The sequence below is a fragment of the Notechis scutatus genome, chromosome Z (assembly GCF_049901735.1).
Source record: "Notechis scutatus isolate UNSWTSFEM ecotype Mainland chromosome Z, rNotScu1.2, whole genome shotgun sequence".
NCBI classification, from domain to species: Eukaryota; Metazoa; Chordata; class Lepidosauria; order Squamata; family Elapidae; genus Notechis; species Notechis scutatus.
This window is the reverse complement of record NC_142025.1, coordinates 113,122,802-113,135,571: the sequence shown is the minus strand read 5'-3', so window position 1 is coordinate 113,135,571 and position 12,770 is coordinate 113,122,802.

The window sequence follows — 12,770 nt, the reverse complement described above, 5'->3', positions numbered from 1 at the left end:
TTTCTATTTCTAATACAAATACTACAATACTATCTTATGTACTTTGCAGAATCCTTTTTTTTTAGAAAAAAAGTTATACATTACCCTTTATCCCTAAAAATTTTTTCTTTTTCCCATCTTGTTTCATACCTTTATGGCTTTTTTCCCCTTTTCCCTTCCTTTCTTATCCCACCTGGTCTTTTTACCCCCCGCCCCTCTCCTAACCTCCGCCTTTTTAGCTTCCCCTCTCTGTTGTATTCAAGGTTTTCAGGATGTTAAATGCATCTTAAAATCCCGGTTCAGCCAAAGAACTTTCACTTGAAAACTTTCTCCTTCTTCCTCCAGCTGCCGGCTTCTTTGTGGCGGCCATTGCTGACCGCCGCTCCACCACCTTGAGAAAAGGGGGTTATGCCGGGTGGGGAGGGGGTCTGCGATACCCCCAAACCCCTATCCGGATCCCCCTATCTTCAGCTGCCTCTACGGGGCAGCCTTATCCTCCAGACCCGTCTGGATCGGAGGCACTAAGACAGCTAGCGCAACAGGGATCGCGCAGGATCGCGAATCCCCGCAGCCGCCGAAGCCTGGCAAACCGGAAGTCCGCCAAGATGTTCTTTGATGGCCTGGTTTCCTTTTATCATTAACTCTTCCAACCAGTGGTGGGATTCAATTTTTTCCACTACTGGTTCTCTGGGTGTGGCTTGGTGGGTGTGGCTTGGAGACCGTGGCAGGGGAAGAATACTGTAAAATCCCCATTCCCTCCCCATCCCACTAACCTGCTTTCCAGCTCCATTCTCCTGTCCAGGGCAATAAAAGAAGACCCAGACAATCAGCTGGGACTTGGAAGGCAGAGAATAGATGGGGGTGGGCCCAGTCAGAGGTGATATTTGCTGATTGTCCAAACTACTCAAAATTTCTGCGGTTCTCCAGAACTGGTCAGAACCTGCTGAATACCACCTCTGCTTCCAACCGTAATTGCTTTCTCTGGTAAATTCCCCCACATGACAGGACCAAGATAAGTGAGACAATACCTAATGAGACTTATTTTATTCCCTATCAAACTCCAACAGTGCATAGGAAATGGTGTTTCAAAGGAAAACATTTACCCCCTTGTGTTAAAAATGAGGAAGGCAGACATCCTAATAATTTTGCAAAAAAGATTCAAGCCCAGAAGGTTTCATGGGAATGGAGATTTGCAGTTTCCGATATCTGGCAGTCTTGACATTGCCCAATGGAGGGGAATGGGCTTCAGGCATCAGGGGATTTTATACAGATTAATGTAGAAAGACTTAGGAAGCACAAAGGTTCAGGTTTAAGCACACTGAGTATAAATGAATGGAGAAAGAATGAAAAAATGAATAACGTAGAAAGGAATGAGACTGAGGAAATTCGGTCATACTGGAGGAAATAAAAAGGACTGAGTGTAAGCAACTCAGAGTAGAGAAAGTTATTCACAGGCTTTAGAGTCACTTCCTCTCACTGTGTGTACTGCACAGTAATAGACTGCCGTATCCTCTGGTTTGAGGCTGATCATCTGCAGATACAGCTGGCCTTTGGCAATGTCCTTGGAGATGGTGAAGCGGCCCTTCACTTTGTCAGAGTAGTAAATATCTGAAGACCATATATATACTATGGCCAACCATTTGAGGTCTTTCCCTGGAACTTGTCCCACCCAGCTCATCTCATGCTTGCGGAAGGTGAAGCCCGAGGCTTGGCAGGAGAGACTGAGGGACTCTCCAGGTCTTTTCACATCCCCTCCAGACTCCATCAACTAGAATTGAGAATGGACTCCTAAAAAGAAAAGTGTTTCAATGAGATTTTCTGTATATTGAAAGAAAACGCTGGATAAAGTGAAATATTAGATCCTCAGATTGACACGTAAAAAGAAGGATTTTTCCAATGAGGTTTCCTGTATATAAAACAGAAATTGGAAGGAAACTCGAGATAGAGTAAAACATTACCTCCAAAGAGTACAAGGAAGAATAATAAGTTCAGGCACAGTGTCATTTCTGCCTCTCTTTAATAAAAGGAGGATATATGACAGAAAAGGATTCAAACTTTGTGTTGGTGGGTGTCAACCTTTGCCTTTAAAGGGGAAATTGTGTCGCCAATTACATATTGCTTGAGATAAAAGAGTTCCTCAGAGCAGGATTTTCATGGTTGTCCTTGTATAGGCACTGCACAGTTGATGTTTAAACAATTTTCCAGCCCAAAGGAAAATGAAGCAGCCTTTACGGAAGAGTAATTAAAACAATGACTTATAAAATTTCCCCACTTCTCAATAGTGATTCAAGGGAACAAATGATGAACAAGCATTGATAACACTTGAAACATTTGAAATAACATTTGAACATTTCATGTTGGGAAACATGAAAACAGCAGTCCACCTGAGTTTAGGAAAAGTTTTATATGTTTTCCTTTTAATATGACATTTTTAAGAAACCCAGAAGAACTGAATGCAGACAAAGATCATTTTTGCTTTGGAGGCTATTTTACTATTTTGTTTGGTATTTCTGTCAGTTGTTAGGCCTCCAAAGTTGAAATGCCAAGAAGGGCAGTGATGAAAATTGAAATAAGAACAATGGTAAGAGGAATAGTCATAACAATTGTAATAAAAATGTAACTAAAAACACTCACAGTACATAAGAATAATAAACCTCTTTGAGGAAGGAAGGAAGGAAGGAAGGAAGGAAGGAAGGAAGGAAGGAAGGAAGGAAGGAAGGAAGGAAGGAAGGAAGGAAGGAAGTGACAACAAGAGAGGAAGACAGGCCCAGACCCAAATATGAATAACGGAGAAAAGAATGAGACAGAGGAAATTTGAATGTATTGAAAGAAAAGCAAAGGAAATGAGTATAAGTAAACGTAAGCTGCTTAGAAGTAGGGAAAGTTCTTGACAAGCTACAAATTCACTTCCTCTCACTGTGTCTCTTGCACAGTAATAGACAGCCGTGTCCTCTGCTTTCAGATTGTTCATCTGCAGATACAGCTGGCTTTTGGCATCATCCCTGGAGATGGTGAAGCGGCCCTTGACTTTGTCTGAGTAATAAGTGGAAGGATTTGAGCCTGTACCTATGTAGGCTACCCATTCCAGTCCTTTCCCTGGAGCCTGTCTCACCCAGGTCATCCAGTAGCCGCTGAAGGTGAACCCGGAGGCTTGGCAGGAGAGACGGATGGACTCTTCAGGTCTTCTCACACCCCCTCCAGACTCCACCAACTGGATTTGAGACTTGACACCTAAAAAGAAAGATGCTTCAATGAGATTTCCTATATACAGGAATAGCAAAGGGAAGGAAACTTGACAGAGAATGAAACATTACCTCCAAGGGATGCAAGAAAGAATACCAAGTTTAGCCACAGGGTCATTTTGGCTTCCTCTAACGAATGGAGGGGAATTGAAAGTTGAGATTTTGAGAAAAAGCACAACCTTTGTGTTGGTGATTGTCAATGGAAAAGGGAAACCAATTGTTGCCTTTAAAGGGGAAATTGTGCCTTCATTTACATATTGGTTAATATAAAAGAGTTTCTCAGAGCAGGGATTTCAAAGTTGTCCTCGCACACACACTACACATTTGATTTTTACACAATTTTCCAGCCCAATGAAAAATGAAGCAGCCTTTATAGAAGAGGATGTAAAACAAAGACCAATATCATTTTTGTTTTAGATGCTAGTTTGTGTGGTGTTTTTATTGGTTGTTACTTGCCCAGAGGTCTCCTGCTTGGGTGAGGGGTTGGACTAGATGATCTATAAGGTCCCTTCCAAATCTGTTAATCTGTTAAAGTGTCAAACCTTTCCATTTTGGGGCCTATAACAATCTCCCTGTAGTTGCTAATTATAAAAATATAGCTTCATTATTATTTTTATTTCCCTGTCGATTACTACAAAAATAAAAGTCTCAATTGTATCTTAACAAAATCTTCTGGGTTAATGTACATATCTGTAATCCACATTTTGGGGGGATGATTTTTTGCATGGCCACCAAACCTGAACAAAACATTCCTCTATGTTGTTTTCATTTTCATGAAAGATTTGAACTACCTGGATACTTTTTTCTGATGACAAAACCAGAAATGATATACATCCTTTTTTTTCCCATAACTATTCTCTGCTTGATAGGGAGGATTGTAGCCTCCTGAAAGGTGGACTTTTCTTCACAGATTTTCAGGGAACAATTACAGAAACAACACTTCCAAAATCAGACAATATCTATTTAGAATTAATTCATTCCCTCCCCCACCCACACCCATAAGCCATGCAATTTCATGTGTCAACATTGCCCCCTGGTGTCCAAAATGGGGAGAGGATACATCTTTTAAATTAGTATGGACCACAACATGTCAAAATATATCCTGATTTATAGATGGTGGTAAGAATAACCATCAAGCAATGATGACAAGACAGTTCAAAATATACAGATCCAGATGGCTTCTTGAGAGGAGAAATGTGTAATTGTCAATATCTGACAGTCTTGGGACAGACCAGTTGAGGGGAGAAAGCTTCTGGCATTAGGGGATTTTATATAGAATTAAGAAGGACAGAAACTCAGGTTTAAGCATACTCAGAATAAATTAATGGAGAAGGAATGGAAAATGAATAACATGTAGGAAAGTATGAGACTGGTGATATTCAGCAAGGAAAGAAATAAAAGGACTGTAAGGTTCTGCCTCGCCAGTCTTCTCAAGAAAGAAAAACTCTTGAAAAGAATTGGATTTCAAAAGGAACTTTTATTGGAAGACAGTGGTAGCAGAGAGAGTTTAGGAAGACTCTGAATATTATGTGCTGGACCGTTAGGTTAAACTGCCCCTTTTGAGGCCCCTCCCAATGTCCAGTTCACCTTTGAGTCAATCCCAAGGTATGAAGATGTTATGAGAACTTTGGGCTGAGAAGGTGATAACAGGCAGTTCCCAATTCTTCCACCTCTGGTGAAGTGGTGGGATTCAAATTTTTTTACTACCGGTTCTATAGACATGGCTTGGCGGGTGTTGCAGGGGAACGATACTGCAAAATCTCCAGTCAGAGGTGGTATTTGCCGGTTCTCCAAACTACTCAAAATTTCCATTACTGGTTCTCCAGAACTGGTCAGAACCTGCTGAATACCACTTCTGCTCTGATGGTGAGACAAAACAGATGGGCCAAGGCATATTCCCTCACCCCACGAACATCCCAGAGGCACATTAAAGCAGGGGAAAGGAGCAAAGAAAACCCCATGCAAACATGACCCAAATTGTCCCCTCTCTCACCAGAAACACAAGGTCCCTATAGAGATTAATGGGACCTGACAATCAGCTCGTAGTGACTTCGGCTCTTTTGTAGTGATTTCGCTCAGCGATTCTTTGCCCGGTTGCCTCTTATAGGTATCCCACCCTCGTCGCTAGTGTTGTAGAGCGGTGGAAAAACCTGAGGCAAAACTCGGAGCGAACTTCAGCTGTAACTTTATTGACACAATAAAGGGTTGCCGCGGCTGCCGCACTAACAAGGCAGCCAGCTGGCGGGCAACAGCTGATGCCGTTTGACAGCTCCTTTTATAGCCGGCTGTCAAATGGCATCAGCCAATAGGAACGGTCCGTGTTCCCGCTGGAAACATGGACCGGAGTGAAGCCTTTGGATTAGTCCATTGCGAATGCTACAGTAATAGATTGCTGTGTCCTCTAGTTTGAGGCTGTTCATTTGCAGATAGGAGCTGGCTTTTGGCATTGTCCCTGGAGATGGTGAAGCGTCTCTTGACTTTGTCTGAGTAATAAGTACTTGAACCAGCAGTTATCCAGGCCACCCATTCCAGGCCTTTCCCTGGAGCCTGTCTCACCCAGTGCATGCCATAGCTGCTGAAGCTGAATCCAGAGGCTTGGCAGGAGAGACGGAGGGACTCCCCAGGTCTTCTCACATCCCCTCCAGACTCCACCAACTGGGCCTCAGATTGTACACCTGAAAAGAAGGATTTTTCATTGAGATTTCCTGTATATAAGAACAGAAATTGAAAGGAAACTCTAGATAGAGTGAAACATTACCTGCAAGGAGTACAAGGAAGAACAAACAGTTTAGGCTCAGGATCATTTCTGCCTCTCTTTAAAAAATGGACGATATATGACATAAAAGATTTGGGAAAAACTTTGTCTCGGTGGTTGTAAACGGTTGCCTTTTAAAGGGGTGTTGTGATTTCATTTACATATTGCTTGAGATAAAAGAGTTCCTCGGAGCAAAATTTTCATAGTTCCCCTTGCACAGGCCCTGCACAGTTGATTTTTAAGCAATTTTCCAGCCCAAAGAAAAATGAAGCAGCCATTAGAGAAGAGCAACTGAAACAAGGACTTGCAAAATTTCATCACTTCTGAAATGTGATTCATAGTAACAAATCATGAAAATGGCAGCACATCTGAGTTCAGGAAAGGTTTCATTTGTTTTTCTCCTGTAATGTGACATTTTGAAAAAACCCAAGGATCATTTTGTTTTTAGATGCTATTTTGTGTGGGTTTTTTTATCAGTTGTTATTTGCCAGAGTTGATTTCTTAAGATACACAACATAAAAATTAAAATAAACAAAAGGAGGGAGGCAGGGAAGGAAGGAAGGAAGGAAGGAAGGAAGGAAGGAAGGAAGGAAGGAAGGAAAATAATGTAGGGATGCATTACCACCCAAACTGCTAATAAGAAGGCCAACTCTGGCTACAGAATCCTTTTTGTTCCCTCTAATGATTGGTGTGGAATCAAGAGAAATGGATTCAGGAAGTATTCAAACTTCATATTGCGGGAAACCAAATGGCTCATTTAAAGTGGAAATTATGTCCTGATTTATATTTAAAAAAAGTTCTGAGATGTTGTATGCATTTCACATACTCATTTTTTAGTTTCTATTTTGTGTGGTGTTTGTATTGGTTGTTGGCTGCCCAGAGATGATTCCTCCAGATGGGTAGGCAGTGATGGGCAAAAATTTAACAACCAGTTCTCTAATCGGTTGCTGGGTGGACATGGCCATGGTGGGCATGGCCTAGTTGGTCTCATGAACCATCCTGGGAGTGAAAAGAGACTGGAGGGCCCATTTTCCACCTCCCTGGGCTTTAGAGGCTCTCCGGAGGATGGAAATAGGCCCATTTTCACCCTCCATGAGCATCTAAGAGGCCTGTTTTCTACCTCCCTGTGCTCTTGAGGGTGGAAATAGGCCCATTTTGAGGCTTCCCAAGCTTCTGGGAGGCCCATTTTCTACCTCTCCAGGAAATATACATCCCCTGCACTTACCTGGGATCTAAAATGGACCACATGCGGACTCTTGGTAGGGGAGGTGTGGGGTGGAGCAGGTTCAGCCTATTGTTGGAATTACCGGTTCACTGAACCGGGTGTAAAATTAACATCCAATTTGTCCAAACTAGTTCGAACAGGCTGAAGCCCATCCTGTGGGTAGGCATTCAAATTTAAATAATAAGACTACTGCTACCAATACTAATAGCATTAATCCCAATGCTACCGTGGGTACTCTCTCTATGGATCGAGAAATATAAATATAGCACTTTGTATTCCCAGAATAACTCAGTTTGCTCTATTTTTAGCAGAGGACATCTGTTGTCAACTCAGACATGTCTTCACAGTGCAGTATGAAGCCTCTTTAGATGTTCAGTTTCCTTTCAATCCTTTCAGTGAATTCTTCCAAAAAATGATTGGTTATTCCATTTAAAATGTTTCTCTGTGTCCAATTTTATTATTTGGGATATGGGATTCTTATTTATGTTCCCAACTTGATAATGAGATGGATGATGTTCCGGACTAGCAGGCTTGAAGCCTGCAAAGCGGATTGGTCCGCTAACAGCGTGTCAGACTGTGCTCCCTCTAAATCCCAAGAAAGAAATACTCAGACTCCATGGTGTAGAGCAGGATTATTCTTTTACTGGAAGATAGAGTGGAAACAACAGAGCCAATTCCGAAACTAAGAAATTGGCGGGTAGAACACATATACAAAGGAATAGAATTGCTCCCACCCCCCAAAGTTCAAATGATTCTTCCAATTAAAACTTCTGAATATGATCATGTGGTCATCTCCAGGTGGTGATGAGGCTATTGTCAGTTGACCTTGACATATTTTGATAAAAGTTCGCAGTTGCGCAAAAAGGACAGAGGCTAGCGAAGAAATGGAAAGTTAAAGAAAAGAATCCCCCTCCCTTGCTAGCCCAGCAAAGGAATGCAAAACACCTCCTGCCTTCTTCCCCTCCAAGATTCCCCCCTCCCACCGTTTCATGACAGCCGAAAGAAGTAAATTAGCATAGCAACAGATATGCAATAGTTAGAAGACAGAATATACTAATAGGAAGATATCTTGAGGCTGACATTCGGCCCCCTAGAAGAAGGACATTAGTCCCTGTAAGAAAAAATAATCATATGTTAACATTGGCATACATCTCTATGGTTTATCAGGGTATTTGGCATAAAAACTCTTAAGCAATTCAGGAGCCCTAATGTCTTTCTCATTAACCCACTCAGCATAGGACGGAGGAAAATGTTTCCAAGCTACAAGATATTGAATACGACCCCTCCATTTCCTAGAGTCTATCATTTCTTTAACCTCGAAATGTTGTTCACCCTCAATCAACAGTGGTACAGGGGGATCAGACTGGGTCGGTCTCAAGGTACAGGTATGTTCGGGTTTCAACAAACTGACGTGGAAAACTGGATGAATACGACGAAGAGTCTTTGGTAAAGTCAGTTGAACAGTCACCGGATTTACAATCCTCTCAATGGGAAAAGGCCCCACATATTTAGGACCCAACTTCTTCGATTTCTGGGTAGTCTGCAAATATTTGGTCGAGAGGAATACTTTATCCCCCACCTTATACAACATCTGCGGGGCTCGCTTTCTGTCAGCAATTTTTTTATGAGACTGATGCGCTTCGTCTAAAGCTTTACGTGCAACCGGCCAGTTAAGTTGAAGTTGAGATATCCAGTCGCTCAACGATTGAACACTGGGGTTTTCGCCAGGCAGTTCAGGTATGGGCACAAAATCTTGCCCTGTTGCTATTTTGAAAGGAGTAAACCCCGTACTGCTGTGAACAGAGTTATTGTATGCCACCTCCGCAAAAGGCTGTAACTCCACCCAGTTGTCCTGCTGATAATTTATGTAACATCTGAGGTATTGCTCCAGCACCCCGTTAGTTCTCTCGCAAGCCCCATTAGTTTGAGGATGGTGGGCGGAGCTTAAGCTCTGGGTGGAGCCTATTAACTTCAAAAATTCCCTCCAAAAGTTCGAGGTAAATTGGACTCCTCGGTCAGAAACTACATGCTCAGGTACACCATACAACCTGTAAACGTGAATAATGAACAGTCTGGCCAATGTCTTTGATGAAGGGATTTTTGAGCAAGGGATGAAATGGGCTTGTTTGGAGAACAAGTCAGTCACTACCCAAATGACTGTATGCCCACTGCTCTCGGGTAGGTCTACTATAAAGTCCATGGAAATTTCCTTCCAAGGAGCAGTTGGTCGAGCTACATTTTGCAGCAAACCTGGCGGTTTTCCAGGAGGTCTTTTTGCTGAAGCACAAACTGGACAACTCGCTACATAAGTCTCGATGTCCTTTTTCAATGAAGGCCACCAGAATTGCTGTTTGACCAAATGTAGAGTCTTTACAAACCCAAAGTGACCAGCCACTTTGGAATCATGAGTTTGTTGTAACACTTGGCTTCTCAAGTTTTGGGGCACATACAATTTTGCACCTATCCAGGCTAGACCATCTCGAACGGTGCAGTTATTCGCATTTGCTAGGAACCACTCATCCATTTTCAAAGCCTCCTTAAATCGTTCCATCAGGTCAGTGGACAACTCTCCTGTTTTCTCTTCTGCGTGCGGGTGACTATGGGGGCAGCCAGTTGTGTAGTAGACACAATGGGCCTTATCACTTCTTTACGAATACTGTTGTATTGAGGCATTTTAGACAAAGCATCTGCCATAAAAAATTTTCCCCCTGGGATATATTTCAATGAGAAGTTGAATCGCTTGAAAAACTGAGCCCACCTAACTTGCTTAGGAGATAGCTTCCGAGGAGTTTTTAAAGCTTCCAGATTTTTATGGTCCGTCCATACCTCAAATGGGTGCTTCGCTCCTTCCAAAAAATGTCTCCAGGCTAGTAAAGCCCAACGGACTGCAAACGCTTCCTTCTCCCAAACAGCCCATCTCCTTTCAGTGTCAGTCAATTTACGAGAGGTATAAGCGCATGGTTGTAGTGTCCCTTTCTCGTTTAACTGAAGTAAGACCGCCCCCACCGCCACATCGCTCGCATTAGCTTGGATCACAAATGGGGCATCCATGTCTGGGTGTCTCAGTACAGGTTCTGCAGCAAAAAGTCTTTTGAGCTTTTCAAATGCAGCTTGGCACTCCATGGTCCAATTCAATAGTTGGCTGGGCTTTGGTTTTAATTCCCCCTTTGTTTTCAGGAGGTTGGTGATGGGCATGGCTATTTTTGCAAAAGACGGGATGAATTGCCGATAGAAGTTGGCAAACCCAAGAAAACTTTGAAGTTGTTTACAGGTTCTCGGTGGGGCCCAATCCAAGACAGCTCGCACTTTCTCTGGGTCCATCTCAATGCCCTCAGGAGAGATACGATATCCCAAGTAGTCGATTTTCTTTTGGTGGAACTCACACTTGGACAGTTTGGCGTACAATTTGGCTGCCCTCAACTTGTGCAACACAGACCGTACCAGTTTCACATGTTCGTCTCTATTCTCCGTGTAGATGAGAATGTCATCGAGGTAGACCAGAACCCCCTTGTATAAATGTTCGTGAAGCACTTGATTGATCATTTGCATGAAAACAGCTGGCGCCCCCTGTAGGCCAAAAGGAAGAACATTGAACTGGAAACAACCCATCGGGCAGTTGAATGCAGTCTTCCACTCGTCGCCTTCCTTAATCCAGATTCTGTAGTACGCCTCCCTCAAGTCCAACTTTGTGAAAATCTTCCCCTTTGCCAAGTGGGCTAACATGTCATTTGGGTAGTGACTGACTTGTTCTCCAAACAAGCCCATTTCATCCCTTGCTCAAAAATCCCTTCGTCAAAGACATTGGCCAGACTGTTCATTATTCACGTTTACAGGTTGCATGGTGTACCTGAGCATGTAGTTTCTGACCGAGGAGTCCAATTTACCTCGAACTTTTAGAGGGAATTTTTGAAGTTAATAGGCTCCACAGCGGTTTGTGATTGGTCGCTCCGGACTGATCCGATTGGCTGGTAAACGGGATGCCGCGATTGGACTAAACAAGCGCGGCAAGCTTAAACCTCTGTCATTGGCCGTATAGCCGCAGCCAGCTCTATAAAAGGGGCTGCTGCGGCTAGGGCAAATTGCTCAGATCTGAAGTCACTAATAAAGAGCTGTAGTTACTTTCTGAGCCTGTCTCCGTTCTTGGACCCATCCTTCCAGACACAACACTGACGACGAGGATGCGGATCCGGAGACAGCAGAGCTGAATGAGCACTACCTACGATCAACAAGAGCATGTGGCTGACAGCGCGCAGACATCGGTGGAATGGCCAGCAGCGTTGTACCACCTGCCCATTCGATCCAGCCAGCGAAGCCCAGCAAAAATCGAGCAGTTTTCCTGACGCATTGCGGACCTGCCATTTTTAAAATGGCCAAAGCACTGGCAAAACCAGCTGAAGTTAAATCGATGGACTGGGATACCCTTGCTCCCATCCTTCGCAACCACTACGTACCAGCAGTACCAACTCTCATCCGAAGGCACGAGTTTTATCAGAGGGACCAACGCGAAGGTGAGAGCATCGGGGATTTTGTAGCTGACCTAAGGAATTTAGGCGGGTTGTGTGGCTTCGCTAATCTCGAAGAAGCCATGAGGGATCGAGTTGTCCTGGGACTAAGAGACCCCACGGTCCAAAGTAAAATAATGGCAAAAGGAGACATCACCCTCGCAGACTCTATAGCTGACGCCACCGCAGCCAAAGCCACTCGCAAATCAGCAGCTCGGATGCGCCGGGCCAATGGGGCCAACCGCCAGCCCACCAACGAAACAGCTACGCCAACAGAGAAATACACATCAGCCACCCACCATGAAGACATCGAGTCCTCATCAGATAATGACAAAGAAGAAGTCCACAGACTCCGGTCAGATTGCGAACAACGAGACCAGCGGAGTCATAAATCGAACTTCCAATGTGCCGGATGTGGTGGAAACCACCCACAATCTGAATGCAGATTCCTAGACGCTATCTGTCAGTTCTGTGATAAAAGAGGGCATATTGCTAAGGTATGCCGGAATGAAAGAGGGACCAGTCCCAAACGGAAGGAAAACAACCTCCAACAAGCAGATGGAAACCCCGCCGCTAATCGAGACCGCCCAAACAACCAGTGGGACCAATATAACAGAACCCGGAAGTTTACCGGCACCCCCCGACAAGAAGAAGCACATCAAACTATCACCATCGTCCACGCCTCATCCCTAGACGCTAGGAAAATCCGTGTAGAGGTCAACATTGAAAATCGACCATGCATCATGGAAGTGGACTCCGGGTCTTCCCTATCCATGGTATCCTGGAAAACCCTGAAGCAGCTGATTCCCAACATCCGCCGTCAGGACCTCAGCACTCAGAGACTTATATTAAAAGACTACCAGGGCAACCGATTCCGTCGCTGGTTCCAGTCATTTCCAGGTATCCTTCAAGAAACACACCGCAATACTACCTCTCACCATCGTGGACAGAGACCGACCTAGCCTACTGGGTCTACAGTGGTTCGCGCCATTAGGAATCGAAATGGCAGGCATCAATCAGACTGTAGACGAAGATTGGGAAGCAGCCCTCGTCCAGGACTTCCAAGA